This window comes from Strix uralensis, chromosome 4, assembly GCF_047716275.1.
Source record: "Strix uralensis isolate ZFMK-TIS-50842 chromosome 4, bStrUra1, whole genome shotgun sequence".
Taxonomy (NCBI): domain Eukaryota; kingdom Metazoa; phylum Chordata; class Aves; order Strigiformes; family Strigidae; genus Strix; species Strix uralensis.
This window is the reverse complement of record NC_133975.1, coordinates 73662546-73687954: the sequence shown is the minus strand read 5'-3', so window position 1 is coordinate 73687954 and position 25409 is coordinate 73662546. Positions and strand designations below refer to the sequence as shown.

Genomic DNA, 25409 nt, shown 5'->3' with positions numbered 1-25409 from the left:
CAGGGAGACGCCGCGCATGCGTAGGCTGTCGCGTGCCGGTTTCCCCGGCAGCCGTTACGGCCTGTCCGCCGTTGCGGGTCTGGTGGAGGCGTTGGTGCGGGTCCTCGGCCCGGTAGCTGAAAAACATCCGCTTCTGAGAGCCTTGCGCCCATCCGGGCGTCACTCCTCAGAGGAGGGAGAGCCTGCACCCTGCCTGTGGCCTAGGGAGGTCGGGCTCCCTGACGCTGCCGTGCTCATGGGGCCCCTCCGTTGAAGGCCTCAGGCCTGGAAGGGGGGCGGAACCGAGGCGGCAGGGTCAGCTCCTGGTGGATCGTGGATGAGTGTGAACTCTTCTAATAAGAGGAGCAGTGCTACCCCACACGTGGGTATCTCCCTTACACTCAGAAGAGACGTTTTGTCTTTACTTGGTTATTTTTAAATAGCTGGGCATTAGCAGTGAACTCTCACAAAGTTTAAGGACTTCCCTTTGGGCTTACTACCTTATATATTAAGCAGAAAGTGTAGTTCTTCCATCATACCTTCTCTGATACAGTGTCAAGTAGTGGAGACACAGGGTTTGTCTCAGCTGTATCGGCTAGAAACAGCAATGGGCTTAGGTTCAAGACTGCTGGGCCTGGGTGCCTGGCCTTCTACAGGGTACCCACAGGGAGCAGCAGCTGCTTCCACCTGGCATCCCGAGGAACCTGCAGCTGCCCAGGAAATGTGCCCACAGCTAACTGAGAGGAAGAGCTGTCAACTGAGGTTTGTCCCAAACGCCCCCTCTCCCAGGTGTTCAGTCCACTGGGGGAAGAGGTGCAAACCAAAGGTTTAAAATCCACAGTTCCCAATCATTTCTTGAAGGTACATTGCTGCTTTTTTCTTCCAAATACCTTAGGTCAGTGAGGTTTTGTCAGCTGGTGGTGGTATTGTGTATAGTAGGCTACTGGAGCACATGCTGAGCAACAGCAAAGCCTGGATTTAATTCACTTTTCTGCTAGAAGAAACCCTTGGAAGGTCCTCTGATTTTGGGGCTGTAGTGCCAAAGTAACATACTGGGATAGCAGCGTAGCTTCAGCACAAACAGTGCAAGATGGTAACTAGTTTTATCATCAAGTGCACTATGGAGCACTGAGCTGAGAGTGGTGATTCTTTGTGTCTAATACCTACTTCTTGGATTCTTTCTACACTGTTTCATATGAAATATAGAAGTTTTTGAATGCCAACAAGTATGAATGTTAATTAGGACAAAGGAAGTGGGTTTTGTATTGAAACACTACTAAAGTGCTATAATTGAAAGGGCTTTTAATAGAAGAGAGTGCTTCTGGGAATGGACTGTGGTTTGTGATGTTCGCCATCAAGCTGTGTTTCTCATATAAAATGTGGGCATGGTATTTTGACCTGCGTCTATTAAGGGGTATGGGGCATAATACAGATTGTCCTTTCTTAGCAGATACACCAGTTTCTTACTAATGGAAAGTATGCGCATGCTCTGAAAGATGGCTAAAGTCGATTGGAACAGAAGGGGGAGCTGTGAGCACACCAGGGAAAGAAGGGGCTCTGCACAGAGGTATAAATTTTCCAACCAGAAAACACTTCTTCTTTTTGCTCTTAACGTTAACAGGAGTTAATGAAGTGTTCTTTTCTCACGATATGGGAGTGCGAAAAGGGTACTTGGTCTTTCTGCGACAATCTTTTCTATTAAGGGACCAGGCCAGCATTCTCCTACTTGTATTGATCTTAATTCTTTGTCATTAATAAGTGACTGCTTCCCTTAGAGCAGTAGGTTTTGTCAGCTTTTTATGATGTCCTTTAAGAGGCATCCTTTCCTTTAATTGTCTGTAGCATCATCCCTTCAAAGACCTTACTGTTTTTCTGGCCTTCACTTTTATGACATATATATAACTGGAGTAACAACATGTTTTTTTCCTGTAAGCGTGATAAAACATTGCTCTCTGCTCATTACACATCTTCATTTGCATAAACAAACTTAACATTCTTGCTGGGTTGCAGTTTAGTTAGAACATTATCAAAGTCAAGTGGTTCTGAAAGTAGAGCCAGAAAGATTTTATGTTGCCTTTAATGGAGAAGAATCTAAGCTATAGAGGAGTAGTTAAATTTGGTTGTTTTCCTTGCTTTGAGGTTCTGCTCATGTTTAGGTTTCTTTGAGTAAAATGCTTTAAGTGGATCTGGGACTGTTCAGTCATTCCACAACTATTCTACCAACACCCTTGTTCTCAGCTGCACTTCTGATCTCTCAGTGCTGCTTTCAGCTGCAAGCCATGCTTTTGCAAGCAAATTCCTCTTGGGTCTTTAACCTTTTTCAAAGGTATTGCAACTCACACTTCTATTAGTCTGTTCACCTGATAGGAATTACACCAATTTTACAGCTGTGGTTATTGTTGTAATTATTGTTAGAATATAGTGCAGCTTTTATTTGAATTGTCTTCTACCACAAGAAGTACAGGCAGAACTGAGAGGCAAAGGCAGAGCAGATGGTTTAATCCATTTGTGGGTTTAATTCCTAGCTACGTTGTTTTATTTTCCAAAATGCTATTTCCAACTATTTTCCTGCTGAAATAACTTCTGAACTATGAGTTGGATTGGAGTTTTAAAAAAAATGAGTGAAGAAAATTAGGTGTGAACCCCATTCCATCACCTGTGCTTAGCATGCTCTTCTTGACGTAAATCTTTCTTTAACCTGAGGTACTAACGCATTGTTGGGCAGAGCCTTGAGTGACAGGCCTATTGGCAGACCTCCAAACCTACATCTTAATAACAAACTCATCCTTTCTAAGGCTGCTGGTCCCCATTAGCTTGGATTGAGTTTACTCAGGGCTGCCTAAGTCTCATCTATGTTCTCTTACATACTGGCTGTGATGCTGTTTCAGCTGAGTGGCAAACCGTTTTAAGAAGCTGAAACAGCTAAAAATGGGTTCTCTTTCAGCAAGGTTAGGTTTTGCTCAGCACCCTCAATTAGGTCAGTGTGCGATCATGCCAGTGGTAGTGCCGGCGCAGTGGAAGGGGCAGGACTGCAAAATGGGAGCAAGAGGGAGGGTGGGAGAGCAGCAGCTCACTCCTGGATGGGCTGATGTTGCTGTGGAATTCCACCTGTAGGTAGAAAGCTAGGTGAGGCTAAGCAAGGGGAAGAGCACCGTATATTCTTTCTTTTGCATTACACTGTAGAGTTGGCTGGTAAGTCTCCTGTTTCCATATATAACTTTAAAACTGCTGAGTGACCTTTTTGCATTGTGTTTTATGTATTTTATATATGATAAAATAAAATCCTCTAGCTATGTAGAGAGAGAGTTTCTCACATTGTGTTGTTTGGCTCCTTCATTTAGCTTTTGCTTATTATGTCAAAGTAACTATTAGACCTGGTCAACAGCACTTCATGTCTAATGTGAAACACAGAAACATTGTTGTAACAAATTTGTTTTTATGGGCTAACTGCCTTCCCCTGATGCCAGGCATCATTGCTGAATTTTGATTCTGTAGTTAAGGTGAATTTAAAATGTGAGAGAACATCCTCAAGCTCCATTACCTGACCAGTTTGTTTACATTCTCATGTATTTTTCTATTCCTAGCTAGTGTGTTAAAAATGAAATTCATCTTTGGGCAAGTATGCCCGCAATATTTAGATTCCACCAGTATAGTGAACTGGTGCAGGTCCCTTGCACAGAACAAATTTTTCCCAATTTTGGAGATGTTTGCTTTTCCATTTCTTATTTTTCATCTGGTAGTTCAGGTGTTTGTTTATTTCTTGTTTGACATTCAAATGCAGTACAGTGTAAGTTGGCTGAAGCAGACGTGACTATTTGTTTCCACCCTCCGTTTCTTCCTCTGTTGTACTGCAGGACTGTTCATGTGGCAACACAGTGAACCAGATCGAGGAATTGGTTTTGGCTGGGAAAAAGATTTTGGTTTTTTTTTATTAGTTTACCCTCTGAATCACTCCACCTCATAAACAGCTTGCTGGCTACTGCTGTACTAAGGGAGTGCTCCCAAAGAGTTACTCTGGCTAGTGCAGGCTAGCATCCGGGATACAAGGAGGTGCACTGATTTAGCACTTCACCTTCTCTACTGTTTGCCAGCTTGTGACTATAAACAGTTCCCCCACTGCCTGCCAACTTTCACTGTTGGAATAAAATACAGAAGTGGCTTGTAATCAAGCTGCACTTTCTTCAGAGAAGGAGAAGTTACATGCAGTCATCCACTCCTTAATGGATGTAAAATGGGTTAAGAAGTGTATGTGTCAATTGCTGAGAATCCTTAACTGTAAAATGGAAGTTGTGTGACTGATTAAATAGCTGTGGTTTGTGGAGCTGTGCAACATTAACAGTCATCACAGGTCTGAGTAATTAGGGTGGAAGATTAGCAAAAATAAGACTTTCAATTTATTTTCAAGGCTAGATTTTTAACCTGAACAGTGATGAGAAAAGTTGTGTGAGTGAACTCACATGCCAAAAGTATGACTGATAAATATTGACGTTGAGACCAAAATAAATAGCTAACAGCATACAAAATATGCTGCATGACTCTACAGAAGATAAAATTTGTAGGTAGAGGTAATACCTTTTTATATTAGCCACTGCAGTTGGAAAAGTGTACGTGCTTTAGGGAACAGGCCCTGGTTTCTCGAAGTTCTGTTGCGTAGTGTGTAGTATATTTGGGGTTGCGTGGTAGTTAGGAGGTTATAAATAGGAAGTCTTCTGAAGGTGATCATGTTTCTTGCATAAGGTTGGGAGGTAGGTGTCATTGTTTAGTTTGGCTTCTTTTTCTTTCATGTCGCATAATCCCCATTAAAAGGGGAACCAGAGAGTCTTTGGACTTTCAGCAACTGGGTAACTTCTTCTCCAGTAAGTGTCAACCCAGCAACATGCCAGTGAAATGATACTTGGATTAAAAAGAAAGTTGAATCACAATTCTGTTGTTGGGTTGAATTTATGACTACAGGGGTCAGCATCTGCTGTTAGCAGAGCTTGTGAAGGGAACTAGCAAATGTAGTAAATCCCTTCCTAACTCTATCAGAGAGCAAATACATATCTAATCTTGATCTCCATGCTTAAGTGTTGAAAGAAATGCTAGCTTAAAGTCTTCTTAAAATAGTTTTAAGACAGTAATAGGACTCCCTTAAAACATGCCCTTAAACAGGGCATGCAGGCCTTCTTTCAACTTTATTGCACAAACAAAATGTGAAGATTTTGAGGGTCCTTCATTAGTGGAGCAGTCTGATAAGCAGCAAGAGGAAAAAGGAACCAAGTAAGAAGGGTGATGAAGAGCAAAAGTGGAGTACTCAGAACACAGAAATTGCCTTTCCACTTCATTCAGGTGACACCGTAACCTTGTAAAGCTGCTGGAACTCTCCCAGCCTTCCCCTGGAGAGTAAAGGAGTGACCATAGATTTTTGAGTAGAAGGTGAACAAGAACTGTCAAGTGTGCTGTAGCTTGCAGCAGTGGTGATGGTTTAGCCCCCATTCAGAGCACTGCCTATGTGTTGGTGTGTTGTGTCTTAGGCACAGTATTAGGCAGTGACAATGGTTCTTTTAAATCTGATGTCTCTTGGCTGCACTGGCTAATTTTATGAGCATGGGTGATTGCTACTGAAATCTCTCTGTGTGTATCACAAATTATACAAATAATTTGTCCTAGTGTCGGTGGGTTGCGGAAATGTCCATGCAGGTAGAGGTTAGGTCTTTAATTAGCTTGCTCGTTCAGAACATCTGATATCTGATTTGTTCTTATTAAAAAAGGGCATAATTTACCTCAATTTACATTCCCACTGAGTCAGAAAAGCTACCAGAAAGCTTGGGTGGTAGAGGCTGCTTGGCGTGGGGATATCGTTAGGTGAGACTGCTGTACATTTGGGCTGTGTGTGGTTGGTATCAGTTGTTCTGTAGGCTGACAAGCAGAGTGAATTCTTAGTACAGTCTTATAACTTGCAGATACAAGTTCTTCTGTACATGCAGTCTCTCGATGGGGTTTTTTGTGCTATCTTATTATCATGAAAAAAAAAGATTAAGGGTCCTGTGGCTTTGGCCTGATCTGTTTTACACTGTTACTAGATCAGGTATATGCAAAAAATATCTTATGTCATGCAAACGCTATGATCCGAGGTTGCTTTGTTCTGGACTAATTATGTTGTTCTGACCACTGGTTCCAGTACTAATAGTATAACTAATGGTACGTATGCGATGTAGTTGTCTTTCTGTGCGTTAGTTGTGATTGTAAGCAGCCAGTAATTAGATAATTTCTGGTGAAGTATTTCATAGTCAAAATGTGAAGATGATCAAATTGACCCTGTTGTTATTTTTATTTCTGACATTAAGAATATAAAAGGTTTTGCTGGGTCAGGCCAAGAACAAACTCTTTATTTTAGCAGGCCTTTTTCAATTTAATTTTCTTGATTAAATAAAAAAACCTCCCAGATTTTTGGTTGTAACTCTTAATTTTAACAAGCCATATAAATAAGGAGCAGCTACTTGTAAAGCCTGGAAGCAGCCAGTGCACTTGTAAAGCCATATTAAAGAATATATGGATACACCTGTGGGGTTCATATACACAAGAGTATGTGTTTACAAAATAAATGTGTTTATACACCGACACTGGGAACACTCTCAGAGAGTGCTTAACCACAGGGCATAAAGTTACAGCTTACAAATTATAATCTGTCATCCTTGGTTGTTCTGCAGCTTTGCTTGCATCTTGGCAACAAGGTTCATGACACCAATAGTTTTTTTAACACATATATTTAACACATATATTTATTTATTTATTACTGTTACTTTTGACAGATGCAGGGAAGCATTCTCAGATATGTATCTGGTAGTGTAGTGCCAGTCTAGACAACAAAAGTTGAGTCTTTTCAAAAATATTGTTGGTGTATCCTGGGTAAATGATGAGTTGTGAGCATGTAATGATCCATCAGCTGTGGCTTTTATTTGACAATTAGGACTAAATAAAAAAATCCACCTGGTTTTATGCTTTTCTCCTTCAGTGACACTCAAGTGTCATGAAACATTAATTCTTATTGACATTTTTTCTTTTGTGACGGACATTCATCCCCAGTATTATTTCCAAGTTGAATTTTGCTAATTGTTTTGTACAGCAAATTGCTTCAGCAAATCATATCCCACTAAATCTTAATCACAATGGGTCTTTTTTGTCAAAGAAACCGAAAACAAGGGGTAGTTGGAGAGTTTCTAAAATATTAAGCTGTGATTTTTTTCAAAGGTTTCTTTCTTGCTCGAGGAGGAGAAGGAAAAGTTTGAAGATGGCAACCAACGGCTTCATGGAAATATTCCTTCCCACTTCCCCTTCCCATCACCACCCTTGCAATACTTTTGCCAAGACTTGATTTCTTTAGCTATGCAAACTAGTATCAAGACTGTTCCACCTGTGGCTTTGTAATTTGAGCATGATGAAAGGTGTTAAACGAGAATGATGCTTTCTATTCACTGTTTTTTATTAACTGTGTTTACACTGCTCAGGTAGTTAAGCAGCAGGGCAATGGTCAAGCTAATGCTTTGGAACTGTCTAGTTTACTAGAGTTACATGACACTAGTGTCATTTTCTCTAATAGCATACTTATAAACAACACTTATGACCTCCTCAAGCCTTTATTTTATCACTATAAACAAGCCAAGCTTTTCTACTCTCCTGTCATGTGATATGGTCTCTGTTCCCCAGGCCAATCTGTAGCTTTTCTCTGCGCTTCCTATATAGTGAATTCATCTTTTTCTCAACATGAGTTGTTAGGGCTGTTGCTGGTATTAAATTAACAGTGATACTAATCTTTTACTAGAAATACTTCTCCTGATACTTCAGAAGATCACATTTTACTTTTTCAGTTGTGTTATACTGGCAGTTTATACTCTTCATGAGATCAGCTATTGCATTCAAATCCATCCTTTGTTATAATTTTCAAATTTAGAAACATCTTCTAATAGCATAAGTATTTTTGATTAATCCACAAATGCGTGGCCCTGCACTGTGTATTACTGGATTTCTTTTCATCTCTGTTATTGGAATTCTGACAGTCATCTGATTCATCATCTATGATACCCACCCCTCTGTTTTTATGATAGCTTCTAATTAAATGTTATCATTAAAGCTTATTCTTGTACCCCTCATGCTTTTATAACAGGGCCATTGATGGTCTTTTCAATTGTCAGTATTTTACATCTTTGATGAAAAACAGTTCTAAGCCTTCTCTGTACTTAGGTTCCAAAATCTTCATATCAAAGAATTGTATTTTTGCTGAACTGAGACATGAGCAATAGTTCTGTGATTATTTTCTATAAACAGGTTTTTAAGGTGGTTTTGTTGGTTGCCAGTGCAAATGTCAAGTACTGTCACCCCTCTCTGGCTCAGTATATATATGGCAAGGACTTTGATCAAGCTTCAATTTCCTTTGATCTCTTGAACTGTTTTCTCACACTGACACTATACTCTGTAATATTTCTCCTTCTAATCATACAAGAACACTTTAGCTGTATTTAAATCTGATTCGCCCTCTTCTGGACTTTTTACCCTGTCCCAGTGGAGTATCTGAATCCCAGTCTGGAATCCCCTAACTAATTTTACCCTATTTTATCCATAGTAGTTCTTATTTATTTGGTCTCTCACATCATCAACATGTTGTACAGACTCAACAACAAAATTAATTGGGTTAGGATTTCTGTATTAATTATTAAATTATATTTGTCGTTTGGGATCCAAAGTTTATACCAGCCTTTTGCCAGACATATGTTACTAAAATATGTTCAAACCAAGAGAGAAAGAAAGAAATGTCTCCATGTTACTCTGCTGTGGCTGCCATGAGCAGACATACTCAAACCACATTGTTTTCTACACAGAAGAGAAGGAAGAATACTGGTAGTGTGTCTGCCTGAGCTGCCTACAGCTCTTGCAATTCCATCTCCAGGGATCTCATTTCCGTATTAAACATGTCAAATGACAATGACTCTGTCTTGCCTTTAGCTAGGTTCTCAGTGGTTAATCACCCCCACTTTAAATGTATGCATTTATTCTAGAGTGACTTTACTAACTTTGGCTTCAAGCCATTTAGCTTTGTGTTTCTTTTCTGCTGAAAACCAAATCACTACCGTCATCCTGTTTTAAGAAAAATGTCAGGTGATACTAGGTCTGATGCTTTTCAAAAGTCTAAGGAAATTATGTTGTAATTGGTTTGTGATAGGACTTCTGACTGAATCAGGGAGTACACCTGCAGTGTTCGGCGCCACTGCTGTGACACTGTGTGACTGATATTTGTGGTGCTAATACCCTTTAACTCTTTCATATCTTCTACTTTGGTCTGATGCCAGATTAATCCCTCCATATCTCAGGTCTTTCCATTAGCCCTTTAAAAATATTATTACAATATTAAATTTGTAATAGCTATCTGAGGCTTCCCCAAGTTTCAGCAGTTTAGATAATCTCTTCAATAATCTATGTATTTGAAAGAATGGAGAGGTGAAGTCATTTAGATAATAACCTCTGATTATTTTTTTCCCCCTCCATTTTATTGCTTCAGAAAAGTGCCAGTCTTTGTCCTTTATTTTGCTCCACTTTAAGTCTAGGGCCAAAACAGATGCTCGCTTTCATTTTAATAATAAATGAAAACCATACAGTCCTATGGACAGACATTTCCCAGAGAGACAAAAGCACTTTTTTTTTTTTTTTTTTTAAATCTGGCTTGTGATTGGAATTAAACTAAACACTGTCCAATTTTGCATGAATATATACAGGTCGATTTTGGTTTATGATATTTTACTTCCCAGACTAAGAGCATATCAGTAGAACAATTAGAAACTGCAGGAGAGCTCTTTTTTCATAGAAACATTGCACTCTACAGCAGTGAGTGGTACTCCGTTGACGCTGTTCCTATTACTGTATTTATTTATTTAGTGCCAAGTGTTATAGAATAAGATTACTTTAAAAGTCTGTAGCTTTTCTAGTGTAATACAGAGGTGGACAAGCTGATGCCTTGCATTTAGTGGAGATTTGTACTAAGTATTATTCTCTTACCCAAGAAGGCACAAATGGTTTGGAGAATGACTCAGTGGGATCCTCCCTGAAGAACTGGGAAGATGGCTGTGCTTTTGAAGAAAGCTCATTTAGACGACATGGCAAAGTTTGATGAGTTCTTTGTTACTTCAGATTTAATTTTTTTAAGTTTGCATAACTTATCTCACTTATGACTGCTTTAATATGCAAAAATGCTAGAAATAACACGTTCAGCTTGGGTGAAGGGAAGAAGGAAAGGAAATAAACCACGTAACACATCATTCACTCTCTTAAGACAATTAAGGTGTGGCACAGGAAGGTGTTGAAAGGATCCCTGTTTGGTTCTGCTTTGATGTGTTACCTGTATATTCTAAATATTAGAATAAATTATGCCTTAGCTTCACAGGCATATGCACAAGAGATTGCTGTGACCTGCCAGGGAGTGAGCTCATCAGCAGCATGCTTGTGCAGGGAGTGTATTTCAGCTGCACTGCAAGCTGGTGAAGCAAAGAAGGGCAAGCAAAGCAACCCGAGCATCAGGGCTCGTCCTCCAAATCTGCCTGTTAGCAACATGATCAAGTAAATGCAATTCTGTGAGACTTCTTCTCTGGAAACCAAGTCCAACAACTGCCAAGAAGAAGATCAACTTATTTTTGAAAATTTAAGTTTGTAATTATAGAGTCACAAAACTTTAGTGGGATATTTCCTGGTCTAATACCACTGAAATGCATATTTTGTTTTCCTATTTATCATGACTACCCTGTGAAGGAAGAGTCCCTTCCAGTTACCCTCTCAGTGACACCACACAGGTAGTTTTCTCCCATATTCTTCATTCTGGATGGTAATGCTAGAAAAATTGGGCAGGGAAGGACTGATTTACCCCAAACATAAAATTGAATCAAATCCAGCTTATATTTGCAATGTTTTTTCTTGTGTGTTTTTTATTCCTTTATTTTATTCAAGGGAAAGTATGTGATCATGGAGGCTTGGATACTTCTCTTTCACTAACTAGAATGATGTGTTTCTACACAGAATATAAAGTTTTATCAAATGAAAATTTTCTTTGTTTTGCTGCCTACCCACACAAATGCTTTCAGAGTTAACCTTTCAGTAAGAGAACTAAGCTTTGCTTTCAGAGATGAGAAACCTTGCTCTTGTTATTTAGAATCATCTGTCTGGTGAAAACTTGAGTGGTGAAAAGCAAAGTTTCTGTCAGTAGCAATTCATTACTGGGTGCTTGTTTCAGTCTGGCATTTCAACAGCTTGATCATTAATTTTGGAACATACTTGCTGGATGTTTGCTGTTTACAGTGGTCTTCAGTCTTAACATCGTGCTTCTTATGTTAAATATAATCATGTAATAATTGCAGTAAATACATCTTACAGATGAGCATAAAAAGGTCTTGCCACTTACATGCTTTATCTTAAAAGGCACCATGCCAAAATCTGTGAGAACAAAACCTCTGTATCTTGATTGTATCGACGTTTGGAGCAAATCTCATTAAAAGTTTTGGCTCTAACTGTGCTTGATTAGGAGCATATGACCTATTCCTTATGGTTATTATCCACGCCTTCAGTGTCTGCAAATTTATTTTGCTTTCTAAGTAATAAACTGTCCAAAAAATTTAGTGTTCTCCTATGACTCAGAAGATAATCTGGGAAAAACAACAAACCAAACCAAAAAACTCTTAAATTTTGGCTTATGCAAGGGATATTCCACCTCAGACTTTATCTATGCTTAGTTCAGCCTGCCAAAATGCCTTGAGAGGAATACTGCAGCTTCAATTTACTGCAAATGCAAAGGCTTCAGTCTACCATTTCTTTCTTTTTTCATCTGGAGCATCCCAGTATCCAAAGGTGACACTAGCCTCCAGTTCATATGCAGGTAGAATTTTAGCTGTTTGTCTTCAGCTCTGTAAACCTTTTCATCTTGTGTTTCTTTACCTTTTCTCTTGACAGCTGAATGACTTGATACACTGGAGATGCAACTCCATAGGTACACATGTTGTTGGCTGAAGCATATGCTCAGTGTGATTTGGTATGAGGATTCACTATGTTGGTTTTATCCTTGCCCAATGCCAGCATCATTTCCCACCCCCCCTCCAGATACATTGCCTAAAATATTAGTTTATTTAGGTGTTCACTAGAGGCTTTCTTATCAAGTTTTCAATTGCCAGCAGTGGGTGTAACTGCCAGTGCTGACAGCAAGTTTATTTGCAAACGTAGACTGCTCCCTTTGGGCACAATTCCTTTGTTAATGATGTTTCCAAGCCATATGGAATTATGCAACAGTCATGAGAGTAACTACTGTCTTATGTCATATTTTAATCCTTTTTCTAATGAGCATTTGTCCTGATATGTTTTCAGAAGTCAGATCTTTGCACTTACCTGCACACTGAGCTTACTGTAAGCAGATGAAGTTTGCATCTATTTCATAGAATGCAAAAAGACCACTGAATAGAAAACAACTGGACTTTGAACTGCACTTTAATACCTCCATGCAGGAAGACAGGAGCATGCTTTTGATAATAAATGGAGCATTCATATCTGAGTAGTCACAGAATCACAGGATTGTCTAGGTTGGAAAAGACCTTGAAGATCATCCAGTCCAACCATCAACCCAACACTGACAGTTCCCAACTACACCATATCCCTCAGCGCTATGTCGACTCTACTCCCTCCAGGGATGGGGACTCCACCACCTCCCTGGGCAGCCCGTTCCAACGCCTAACAACCCGTTCTGTTAGTCTTTTAAAATTAAAAAAAATACGTCTTATAGAGTATAGCTATTCTTTTAAGACATCATGGCTAAAACACAGTTAATCTGCCTTTGTAGAATGTACTGTTTATTTTGCTCTTCTGTCAAAAGAGAATGAATGGATTTACCGCTGTCTTTAGGCTTTATGCTAGCAGTAAAGCTAACTAAATTGTAGGAGGAAACATATGTGCCTGTCATATGCAGCATAGCGTTATTAAGTTTATTTATTTGTACTATGAACATTTATGATCATCCGCTGAAGCCATCAAGTATTACCTTCTGTCACATGAAGCACAGAAGTGCTCCGAGTGAATAAATGATCTGAAGTGTCTCACAACCTGTGACATTCATGTAACTGCAGAGGCTTGCCCAGCTATAACATCCTTAGCTTCCTCTAAAATAAGAGGGGCTTAGCAAAAAAGAGAATAAGATTTCTGTCAGTTTCAGCAATCGAACTGATCACTAACTAAATTAATGTGGTTATTTTCCACCATCTTGACTGAAATAAATTTGGAGTGCCTGATGAAACCGTGCAACTCCTCTGAAGCAAACACAGGATAGTGCTTTCCAAGGTCAGAAACTGTAGTGGACTATTTTCAGCTGTAAACATAAGCAGCCGTAGTTCCACTGAAATTAGAGAAGTTGTATTGCTTTGTACAAAGGTTCAATTTGATTCCCAGGTTGGGGTTTAAAATTTTCAAAAACTGTGAAGTTGCATTTCTTCTGTGACATTTCCAGCTCAATAGTAAACAGTCTTACTCATAGTGAATAGGAGGAAAAAATAAGAATGTTTTTTTTTCACCAGTAAAATTCACATACTGTCAGGTTGGGTTTTTTTCCCTGCATGTTCCAGTCTCAGGAATACTTTGACCTAATGGCTTCGCATACGTGCCACTTTGCTTACAATGCATACCTAGTTTTTACTAAAGCCTGAGGTTGGGCCTGTGTTTGAGAATTAATAAACCTGTGTGAGCTTTGTGCTGATGTGGCTGCACTAGGACTTGAACAAGGCAGTTTAAAACTGGCAGGGGTATCTTTACAATGGGACTGAATTTTGGAGGTACATGAAGCAGTATGTAGGCTTAGCTTTGAAACTTCTTTCTTAAACAAAGGCCTATGCTCAGCTTTAATTATTGAACTCTTAGTTCTCCTCCCTGATATTCTCTCCTACCATTAAGAGACCAGACTGGTTTTCCTTGAGAACTTTCCATGGCACGTTTATTGCTTAAGGCTGACAAACAATAGCGTTGCTACAGTGCAGTACAGTCTCTGTTTTTCCTTGCAGTAGTAGCCCAAGCTTTTTTTTTTTTTTTAAAGAACTTTCTCCACTTCAGATTCTGCATGTGGCTGCTCAAGAGAATGACATTTCTCTCTTAACCATGCTCAGAGGAAATAAGTGAATTTAGATGCCAGAATGAATTGTGAGAGACTGGGAGTTGAACAAGTATCTTGAGACCTGTGTATTTTTTGATGCTTTGCCTCACACAGGAAAGGGCTGTGATTCTCGTTTGTCTGATCATGAGTTCTCCAGAGGGCATGTCTGTTTCAGACAGAAAAAAGAATTGAAAACTTCTTGATCCTGTAACTGACCCTGCCACTGCCATGCTGATCAAGAAAAAAATACAGGAAAAAAAATTATTTTCTCACCTACCCTACTTCTGTGCTAGTGAAAATCCATTTATTTAAGAAAAGGAATTTTTTATTTAAATCTGTATCTTTAAGAAACAAGTTCAACTTGTCAGCCATGTGATTTAGTTTACTCATCTGTAAAATTGACAATGTTTCATCCTTAGCTGAGGAGTGTGGGTGGAGGGGAGTTATTTGTAATGTAAGTGAAAGAAAAATAGTTTGTGCAAAGAATGGTTGTTTCTGAAATACTAGTTATTAAATATATTCTGGTTTGAGTAAAATCCTTGGTATGTCATAAGGCTTTGTTTCAATGACTAATACATTTTTATGGACATTCCAACTTTGAACCCTCCTATCAAGTTACTGGCCCTGCAGCAGTGTCCCTAAATCTCTGTTACAGGACTATTATGTTGCTTATATAAATGCTGTCAAAGCCAGGTGGATATTCTGGTTTTGCCAATTGTGTTGGACTACAATGCCAGCATTTGGTAGTCCGGTGATATTACTCAGTGGAATTTTACTGTTTATGCCAGCATAAGCTTTTTCCCCCTTCTATCATAGTGATGTTCCTGTATTTGTAACTTTGTGTGCTATAGTTGAGCCCTGTCCCTGTAGATATCAAGTGTGAAATTAGTCACTGGTTTACCACTCGAGCCAGGCTGACATCATGCCTATATTGTTATGGAAACGATTAGGTCATTGGTATGTTTTGCCAGTTTAGCTGATGCCTTGGTTGTAAGTGTCTGCCATATTTGTTGCTGTATGGAACACAGTACCAGATTGTGCTGTGTTCTTAAGCAGGACATGAATCACTGTGAAAACAGCTTTTTTACTGTCTTTTCTGGAAGTTCAGTGTATGTTCTTCAGTCAGACTCTCAGTATGTTAGTCTTCTGTATTTGGAAGTCATATCTTTCTGATTTTACTTCCTCACTCTTGACTAATTTGTTTGCAACCTTCTTTATAACTCATCAGTGGATATCAGTATGTGATAGACACATTGACTATGGAATGATCTTTGTGTTATTGCTGTAGAGCAAATGTAAGAGAACACACACAAAAAAACACCAACCAAAAGCTTTTAAAGATGTGTTCTTGCTAAATGGATTTTATAGCTATTTTAAGGGATGGGGCCTTATATGTGTATCTGCATAGCTTTTGAAAGTGAAACAACATTTCTACTCTTTAACTGTATTACAGTAAAGAATAGAGATTCTAGATGAGTCAAGATCCAACAGTGCTCAGTGTTTGGCATATGCACATTATATATTTTCCCTGCAGAACTCAGACTACATAGACTTGCCAAAAAGGACATTTGTTCACAGTCAAATTGGAAATTTGTAGCAGAGCTGGGTGCTGTATAGCTAGTTCTCACTCTTGACAGTAATAGCTAATGCCCCATCCCTTAAAATAGCTATAAAATCCATTTAGCAAGAACACATCTTTAAAAGCTTTTGGTTGGGGTTTTTTTGTGTGTGTTGTCTGTGAACCCACAAATACATTCTCACTATAACAGATTATCTCCTGAGATTATGAAGTCCATCATTTTCAAGAAAAACAAACCACACATTTGCTAGGACATGTATACCTTTTTTATTTTTGTCTCGATGCACTTAGGTGGACTAGATAACCTCTAAAATTTGTTTCCATATGTATTTTCTGTGATTCTTTTGATTGTACAGCACTTGTAACCACTAAGTGATAGTTTCTAATAGAGGAGACTTTTGCAAGGCCAAATAAATTCTGGGAGAAGGGGTGGTCTCAGTATTTGAACTGTTTCTTAAGAAGACCTATCTTGGTCTAGAATTATCAGTGAAGTCATCACACAATCTTCACAAACCTCGCTTACATCAGTAAAAAGAATTCCTCACACCAAAGTGAAAATCATCACAACACAGATGAAGGAGTTTCAAATCAGTGCAGACATTTAACAGGTTAGCACTTGCATTGTGTCCCCTTAGAAGTGATGTTCTGCCTTGTGAAGTGATACAAACTTAGAACTAGAGGACAGATTTTTTTGCATAGCAACACTGCTATTTGGATACCTAGAGCTAATAACCAATTTAAATAAAAATCTAGTCAGTATTTCTCTAGGCTATTATGTCAGAAATTTTTGTTGACTCCTTTTGAAGCTATTTTTGTAAGTTTTTAGTTGTAGCGCTTAGTTACTGAGCAAGCAGCTAGATTTGCAAAGAAGCTGAATCCCTTGGGTAGTGATATCTGCTAAGGTCATTCAGGTGGATTTAAAAAGCATAAAAAAGGATGCAGTATGAGATTTGAAAGCTTCCTCAACAAAATATCAATTACGTTTTAGTAGGCCTGACTGAAATGCTAATAATAATTTTTTTTTTTTTTTCTTTCATACTTCACCATCAGGGCATGTGTCTGCCCCTTTGGCTTTGAAAATTGGTTTATTGACACTATCCATGAAAACAAAATGTCACCTGAGCATAAAGTTGTAAATTGAGCATAACCTGAGCATAAAGTTTGGCCAGTTGTTTACGAAGGAGTTAGATCAGCAGACAAATGATTTCTCAGTGCCCTTTTTGTGGCAAACAGGTCATTGTGGTGTTTTTTCTGCCATGATACTAAAGGAAAGCAAGGCAAAATACTTTTCTACTGGCTTGTTATATCACCAAGATGATGTAGCAGGAAGTTACTTGAAAAATCTCTTTCTGTTGTCTCAATTAGTTTGTCTTGAAAAAGCATTGTCATGGTAATTTAACAAATTGGACTGTGGTGGTTTATTTCCTTGTGAGCAAAGACAGATGCAAATACTGTATTTCTGTCATGTAAAGTTGTAGGAAAATTATTTTTAAAATTTCCATAGTCTTAGCAACTTACTGGACTTAGATACATTTTATATTTCTACCTGTCAAATTATATTCATGAATGTGTATTTCATACTTTCTGTAATATGGAAGAAAATGAAACTTTCCCATGATAGACCAGGTCAAATAAATCCTCCTTGAACATCTGAAGTCTTAATGTGGACTTTTAGATGCCTAAACCAAAATGTGTCTAAACCAATGGTGATTTCTAAAACCACCAATTCTGCCTAATTTAGAAAGCAACTAAATCTCCAAATGTAGTACTGTTTTGCTCTCAGATTCCCAGTCCTGGGTTGTTCTCACATGTGTTATGCAGTGCTGTCTCAGGCCAGTAGAGCTTGAGTGGCTCCATCACTAGCTCAAGCCTGAAGTCAGACCAGGTAGAGAAGACCAGGTGTGCCTCCACCCGTGTCTCCGAACGCTCCATTCAGTGGGCCATCTTGGAGCACATGCTCTTCAGTAATTGCAGTTGCTGCTTCCTCCTGCAGAGTGGCTGTGGTGTGGGTGGAGGGTGCCTTCCTCTGGGAACTGCAATGGAGAGCATCCCACCAGCTGGAATTGCAGGGTAGGAAATCTATGCTTCCATTGCATGAATGGAAAACAAGCCCCAGTACACAACTTTGGAGTTCTTAGTCAACAACAATATTCTTTTTTTTTTTTTTTTTTTTTTGCCTTATGGCCAACTTCACCTTGCCTTTTTGGTGGTAAAGCCAGACCAATAATATTCTCTGTCCTTTAAAAAAAACACCTGTATGGAAGGAAAGGCCTGCCCAGAAGAGAAAAAATTGCAAGGTGGGGCTTGTATTTCCTGTGCAGTGTCACTTGAAGGTTTTTGAGCAACTAGCTTCTCAAGTAAAATATTCTGTGATTTGCTTCTAATGTGCTTCCGATTGTGTTGACTTCTCTTTTAAAATGTGCAAAGAGTTCAAAGACTACCATATTCATGAAGCAAATGATAATTCTCTGACTGCCTGCAGAATAGAAATATTAATGGGTGCTGTTCTTGTGCCTATGGCTGAACTGATGAGTGACTGACATCTGCCCCTCTTTGAAGTGTCTGCTGGGACTTGACAAACTGTTACTTGAGTGAGTTGTAAGAAATGCTGGAATCCATATTTTCACATACACTTGTTTGGTCCTACCCTCTGAAAAGAGAGCGCAGAGTGTAGATGCTTAAGAAGGGGCTCAGAACTGAAGACCAAAAGTTGTGTTTGGACTGAAGTGAAGGATATTAGCATACAAAGCCCTAAAATACAGTTCTGTTGTTGGAAAGCGATGGCAGCAAGTTGCATGAGTCCTCTTCACTGGAGTCTTCGGCTCAAATCTGGTGAAGAGTGTGTGCTGCAGGCAGCGCTATTAACGTCAGTAGGATTAATCACACCATGTTCATGTAAGGATCTGTGCAAATCTTTGCAGAATTGGTCAGTGACCTCCATTTCAACTTTATATGTCATATAACTACAAAGTTATTCTTCTGCAGTTGTTGGCTACATAGAACCTCATTGATTTGAGAGTGAAACTGCATGTTTGTTTGGGTTTTTTTTCATTTGTAAGGATAATAAGGAGCTCACACTAAGCCTTTATTAACACATTTGTAAAGCCATTGCCTCCTGGGAGAAAGCCAAGAGGAATTTAGGATGGGGTGACAGCAGATCACAAGAAGGTAGTAGAGGTTAGCTCCCCCTGAGATAGCTCTACAAGATTTAGGTAAGTTAAAAGTTAGGAAAAATGCATTTCTGTGTTTTCTTATTTAAATCAGTGTATAAAAAAGTTGTTTGCAAAATATTCTGAGCTATGAAAAGTCCTCTTTGCTCCTACCTAATTCTGTGTGTGTGTAGATATCTGCAGTATCGGTAAACTTTATCTGAAAGCCTTTTCTCTGGCGGTTGCAGTAGTTTTGGCTACCTATACGGAGTGTGTTCAGAAGTCTTATGACTCTTCAGTCATACCTTCTACTTGATTTTAACATAGGATCCTGCTCTGGAAAGTGTAAGTAGAAATGGAGCTGTTTTATTAAATTTTACCTGTTGACTTACTGAAAATGTTTGAGTTGAAAATTTGCATTTACTCTCCTTTTTGTTTTTACACTCGAAAGAGAGGAAAATGTACTGTACTTCTGTTTCTAGGTATTTATTTCTCTGCTTGTAAATGTAAATGTATTTACCTATTCCAGCCTTTACTTCTTTAAGTAATTGTCTTTGAGGTTTGGGATTTTGCTTGGGATTTTTTTTTATTTTTTCCCCAAACATGTGTTTGACTGTCAAATAAGTATAATACCTCTTGCCTCTGTCTCTTTTCTGGGGAGTTGAAGGTTGTTTGGGTCAACAGTGCTGGTCAAAAGTAGAATTATGAAAATGTTTGAGAGAGAAGTCATTGAAGGTCTTATGTAAACGAGAGATTCCTTGAGGAATAGCACTTTCATGATAGGAGGGAGTTTAGATTTTACTTGGATTCGAACTCCTGCTGTTACTGAGGAAATAAAGCCCAGCATATTGTGGGAAGCACAAGAGAAGTGGTGGAGTCTCCTCCCTGTTGCTGTAGAGAATGTCATGGTGCCTGGAGTGAGGAGCCTTGGGAAACAAGGATTAGGGTAGAAGGAATTAAGGGAACCTTGAATCATATAATTTGTGGGAATTATGGATACATACAGTAAAAAAGAAGCCTCACAAACTATTTCCTTTGCTGTGGATTCCATAGTCTGCGAGGCAGCCAGGTCTCTGCACATCACTATTTTGTCAGCTCTTGTAGAAAAAACATTTCTTTCTGAGTTGTATATTTTAAGGGGCTCACAGCTTTAGGAGTGCAGAATTTAACAGTGAGTTTCTCCACAGCCCATCAGAGCCCTTGCTTCAGAGAAGATTTGGGGAGAGGAAAGGACTAAGGAGGATTGAATGTAGCTGGTACCCTTTCCACAGTGCTGCGTGGCCCTGCCTGCTGTCATTTTCAGAAGGTGATGTATCCTGCTAAGGTGTGCTCCTAGCCCGCGTGCCACGAGTCCTCTCTCCCTAGCAGGAATTGCATTTCACCCTGACTACCTCAGGGCTATGGTGTGCTTAAGCTTCTCTCGAGTACAAGGGAATGGAAGTGAGGCAAGGTACCAGGGTTGAAGGAGCGTCTGGCTGAGCACCTTATATTCTGTGAGTATGTGAGTATTACATTGATTTTTCTGTTCACTTATAGAGGGGTGGTCATTGAGTACACTTTATTGGGGAGAGCAGTTTCGATCACTCCCTGACTAAATCTGTATTGCATTACTTTTCTCCTACTTCTCTTAGAGAACAGGCCTGGGTTTAGAATCACAGAGTCATGGAATCATTTAGGTTGGAAAAAACCCTTAAAATCATTGAGTCCAACCAAAAACTTAACACTGCCAAGTCCACCACTAAACCATGTCCCCAAGTGCCACACCTACACATCTTTTAAATACCTGCAGGGATGGTGACTCAACCACTTCCCTGGGCAGCCTGTTCCAATGCTTGACAACCCTTCAGTGAAGAAATATTTCCTAATATCCAATCTAAAACTCCTCTGGCACAACTTGAGTTTCTTTATGGAAACAGTTCTCTAGAGGAAAACAGTATTTTTTGATTACATCAAGCAGAGGAATAACTACATCTGTGCCTGGGTGTGGTGACTTGCCTGGACATGAGCTGGGGTGCATTGTGGAGAGGGAGCAGGCGTATGGGGGCTGGAGAGGAAGCAGTGAGAAACCACTGTTCTCTCTTGGGCATTCTGCTTTCTTCTGTTTGACACTGAATACTTCCTCCACTGTAATTTTAAGGCCCAGAGATGTCACCCTGGTAAGTTTAATCAGGTCTTTGTGAACTGCTCGATGTTACAGGGAAGTACTTTCAAAAAAACAACAGTCAGGGAGAATGTTGGATTTGAACTGAAGAACTTTATAAAATAAGAACTTTTATAAAATAAATTACTAGCAGAGGGGAAGAAAGAAAAAATATGCAAAAATGGAATATAGTTCATGGACATATTAAGGAAAATGGACAGTTCAGAGTTAATACCACCAGGTGTCTGTGAAACTGGCTATTGCTACTGTATGGATGTATCTACTCATACAGTTTACTGAGCACTCTGGGTGGAAGTAGAGGTATCTTTTTGGTCCCTGTGGATAACTGTTATAGGTGGGAATGTGGTTCTTTTTTATTTTCATTTAGATTTTGTTTTTTGAGTATCAGAATACCCAGATCTTCTAACAGAAGACTGACTGCAGACTTCAAACAGAAATTCAATAGATGTAGGGTAGGAGATGTATGGAACTACTGGTTTTCTATTCCCTCGTGTTGTTTGAGTGGTCACCTGCCTCAGCTTTTCAAGAGCATTAGTCTAATACAGGCAGGAGGTGATTTTTATCATGTATTGGGTAGGATGAGTATAGATCACACAAGCAATAGATAAGCTGGGTTGTTTACTTCTTGTAAATTAACACTCAAAAGCAGCAAAGTTAATGCCACTGACTTTCCTGAAATGTCTGGTGAGCAGGTTGTTAATCCTTACTTAATAGAAACTTGCAAGATGGAGCTTGTGTGATTATCTCTTCCGTGACTTTTCCAAGCACAGGTCTAGAAAAGCAGTCATAAATAGGATGACCTTTTCTTCCCAGATCTCATGTCCCGTCTCCACTTTCTATGCTAAAATTGCCTTCATAAGGGTATTTTGACCTGCCTTGGTATTGTAGACAATGCAATGCAGGTAGATGGGGAAGACTTACTGCAACAAAGTCCTGAAGCATTTGAAATATGTGGAAAGAGCAAGTAACATGGGAAAGGTTATTTTTGGTTGAGAAAGGCAACTTCTTAGGCCACACCTTCCTGTCGTATTGTCACGACAAATGTTTCCAGTTTTGCTTTGTCATTTTAGTTTCCAGAAGTAGCTCTTGTGCTGGCCGCTGCCATGCTCTACGGAAGGAACTCAGAGCCCTGGCCTAGGATTTTTATGCACGTGTGTTGCCTTCGTGGTATTGAGGACAGCTACGGTCCTGGGAATGTAATGTGTTTTGCCCTTGTCATAGGTATTGTGTGACTTGAATGAGCCACTTACCTTTACTCTGCTTTGGAGGCAAAGTAGTAATGCACATTTACCCCCGTCTGTGCGATGCTTGGAGCATGTCCAGTGTTATTTCTAAAATGGGTGTAGTGCGTGCAACAGATGAACATCCTGACATACGGATGTTACCATTTCAGGGCGTACTCAGCATTTGCAGGACTGTTAGACCATGCACCTTTACAGCCACTGAGAAACTTTAAATTGTTATGCAATTCATCTGGAAAATGACCCAGTTGAGGGAGTCTTGTTCATTTTTGGTAAGTTTTAATGTTTTTTCTAAAACTGTGGGCTACCACTTTTAATTTAAAGAGGGTCATTGCACATAGTGCTGTGGACAATGCCAGCGGTTCCCTGCTTTGCAGCATCTGAAGTAGAACACCACAGGTGGCTGAAGGTGTAGGCAAGCAAAGGGGATCTGTTTCAGTCAGCCCTTCAGCTCAGCACTGAACACTGAATTCTCCTGTAGTGGCCCTCCTGTTTAGGAGAAGGTTAATTAGAGGTTCCTGCAGAACCTGTTGTGGTTTGGGAGGGTATGGAAGTAAGGAGAGTGGGGAGGGAAGAGCAACCGCAACTGGATATCCTTCTGCAAGTCTTGGATTTATTTCAAGATTAAATTGAAGGTGAAAGTCTTCAAGGCAAGTTAAAAGAAAACAAGCAAACAAAAAGCAAACAAAAATCCCTGCCACCACCTTCTTTAGAAACTGGTGTTTATATTCTAGACAGAACAGCAGCTGACTCAGAAGCCTAAAATACTTATGTTAATAAAAAACTGTGACCAGTGCCCCCGACTTTTTTATTTTCGCAGGTGATTTTTGGAGAAAGCTCATAGCCCTACTTTGTCCTTCTCAGTGTGTGAGGCTCTGGGGCAGATGTTTGCACAGGCCAGATTTTGGGAACTGCTGGCCCTTGTGGATCAACTTCCACTGCAGTGTTTGTTCCTGGGTGGCCTGCTACTGATACCCATGCTGTGGGAAGCACCAGAATATTTACAGGCCTCATCTTGTAAAATCTGAGTCCTCTGATAGCTGAGGGATTTTTGTCTTTTCTGTGGCTGGTTAGTTGCTCATAATCTGCTCCTCTGAAGGGAGGAGAGACACGAAACTGCTGAGGGGCTAGACTATTGTCCTGAAAATTGTCAGGATGTTGTGGTTTATTACTTAAAATCTTCTTTAAACTTCTGGTTTTAATGTTATTATTGTAGCACATAAAGTAGGGCAAAGAAACTGTAGTTTGGCTAGTGCTCAGGCAAGATGCGGGAGTAGCCAGGATGCATAGTTGTAAAGTTATTTAGGAACCCGCTTTGATAATTTAGTACTTTTAGGAATCCTTTTGGTCAGGTTGTGTGTTTTTCCTATTTCCCAGCTGGATTGAAAAGATGCTTGTAAAAAGGTAGCCTTGGGAGACAAAACCACTGGTGGTGTGATTCCAGGTGCTCCTATTGCCCACTAGTACCAACAGGAGCAATGGAGACACGTGAAAGGCAGTGTCAGGGGCATGCAGTAAGGCAGGCCGGGCGTCTTACCTTTGCCATTTAGGATGTCTCAGCTGAGAATATTTTTCTCCTGAAGAGTTATCCAAGTCTGGTGCTGCAGCAAAAAATATGTATGAGAGAGAAATCAGGATCTTCAGAACTCTCGCATCTGTTTTGTGGTGGTTTGGGGAGCTTTTAATTGTGTCCAACAGATAATGGAGTTATTCTCTTTCTCTGCTGACTCATCTCCCACCAGCTATGTCTCCTTGAATATTTGAAGATGAGGGTATTTTCTTAAGAAATTTGCAAGTAAAATACTTGTGACTAGTAGTTTTAAATGTTGTATTTGCTATAGAAAGTGCCATTTTCTTCTTTGTGATTGAAAGTGCTTCAGCACTATTGAAAATCCAATTAACATCTGCTAAAAGGAAGAGCACACTGATATTTGTAGGGAGAATGAAGAAGGTAGGACAGAGTTAATCTGAGAAGGTAAAGGGTAATATTTACTTGCAGTCATGGTAACAATCACTGGGGCACTCTTGTTTCAGAAGCTCTATGACAAACACTCTGGAAATAAATTGGTTTTGTTCTGTAAACAGCTCTTTTCTCCCTGAAACTGCACAGAGTCAGCCCCTCAAGATAATGTTAGGATATTGCAATGCCAGAAAAACTGTTCTACAGACAAAATTTGAAATCTAGGTCCTCACAATGTATTTCAGTATTTTGATGCAAATATCATTAGCATGACATCATGGCTATGTCTTGAATTCCTCAAGAGTTTCAGCTGTCTGCATTCATCTTCACATTCACCTAATTTTGCTAGAATATAGCTGATTTTCCTCTTCTGCAGTGTAATGGTGGAATATTTTTCTTGAGGGTGAACATCCTTACACAGCTGGTAAATAGTAGAGTGTAAAGTGGCTGATTTAGTAGTCTGAGATGCTTAGACAGCAAAGTAGGTTAAGGGCAATATTTTCCCCTGTACTGTTGTTAAGTACATAGAGTTGATTTTCAGATTGTACATTTTTATATATGCACATATGTATGTATATACATACATGTATATATTTTTTTTTTCCTAGGAAGGATCTTTCCCCACCCTAAATCCCAAACCTTGCCTGTAAAATTAACGATAGCGTTGAAATATTTTATTAGACTTTATTGAGATCCAAGTGTGCAAAGCCTGGAAGAAACAGACTTTGTGAAGCTTTTAAAGCATATTGAGGAAGGTGGTTATAAACAGGTTGAGTCATGTTGTGTTTTGTACATTTGTATAGGTTACACAGATATTCTAGTCATTGCATCGTGGTGGTGGACGGAGGGACTCCCACTGCACTGCAGGATCTTCTCAGAGAACCAACAATGCCCAAAGCCATCAACTGCCCTAAATGATACAAGACACTGGAAAACTACTTTGAACTGGTTTGTATGTTGCAGTAAATCATTCGTGAGATGAATTACTTGAAATTTGGCAGTTTGCGCTCACCCAAAGGCATGTGATGCAGTTGCAGCTGTGTTCCCCAGAGGCAAAGCAGTATTGTGTTTGGCCTGTGGAGCGTGGAGCAAAGAGTCCCAGGGTCCACAGGTTAATTCGTCTGGTGGAGTTTGGGGGTAGAAGAGAGGCTGCAGCTGACTGGGACAGAGAAGCATGAGAGAAACCACACCTGACTAAGCCAG

The 25409-nt window shown here is 39.6% G+C and overlaps 1 long non-coding RNA gene across 1 annotated transcript; it reads left to right on the top strand.

The window, feature by feature from the left end:
* Positions 1–49: 49 nt before the first annotated feature.
* LOC141942972 (uncharacterized) lies at positions 50–25409 on the top strand. Its single transcript, XR_012628794.1, has 4 exons — positions 50–361; positions 1427–1546; positions 20032–20150; positions 25010–25409. It is a non-coding gene; the product is annotated as an uncharacterized LOC141942972 (long non-coding RNA).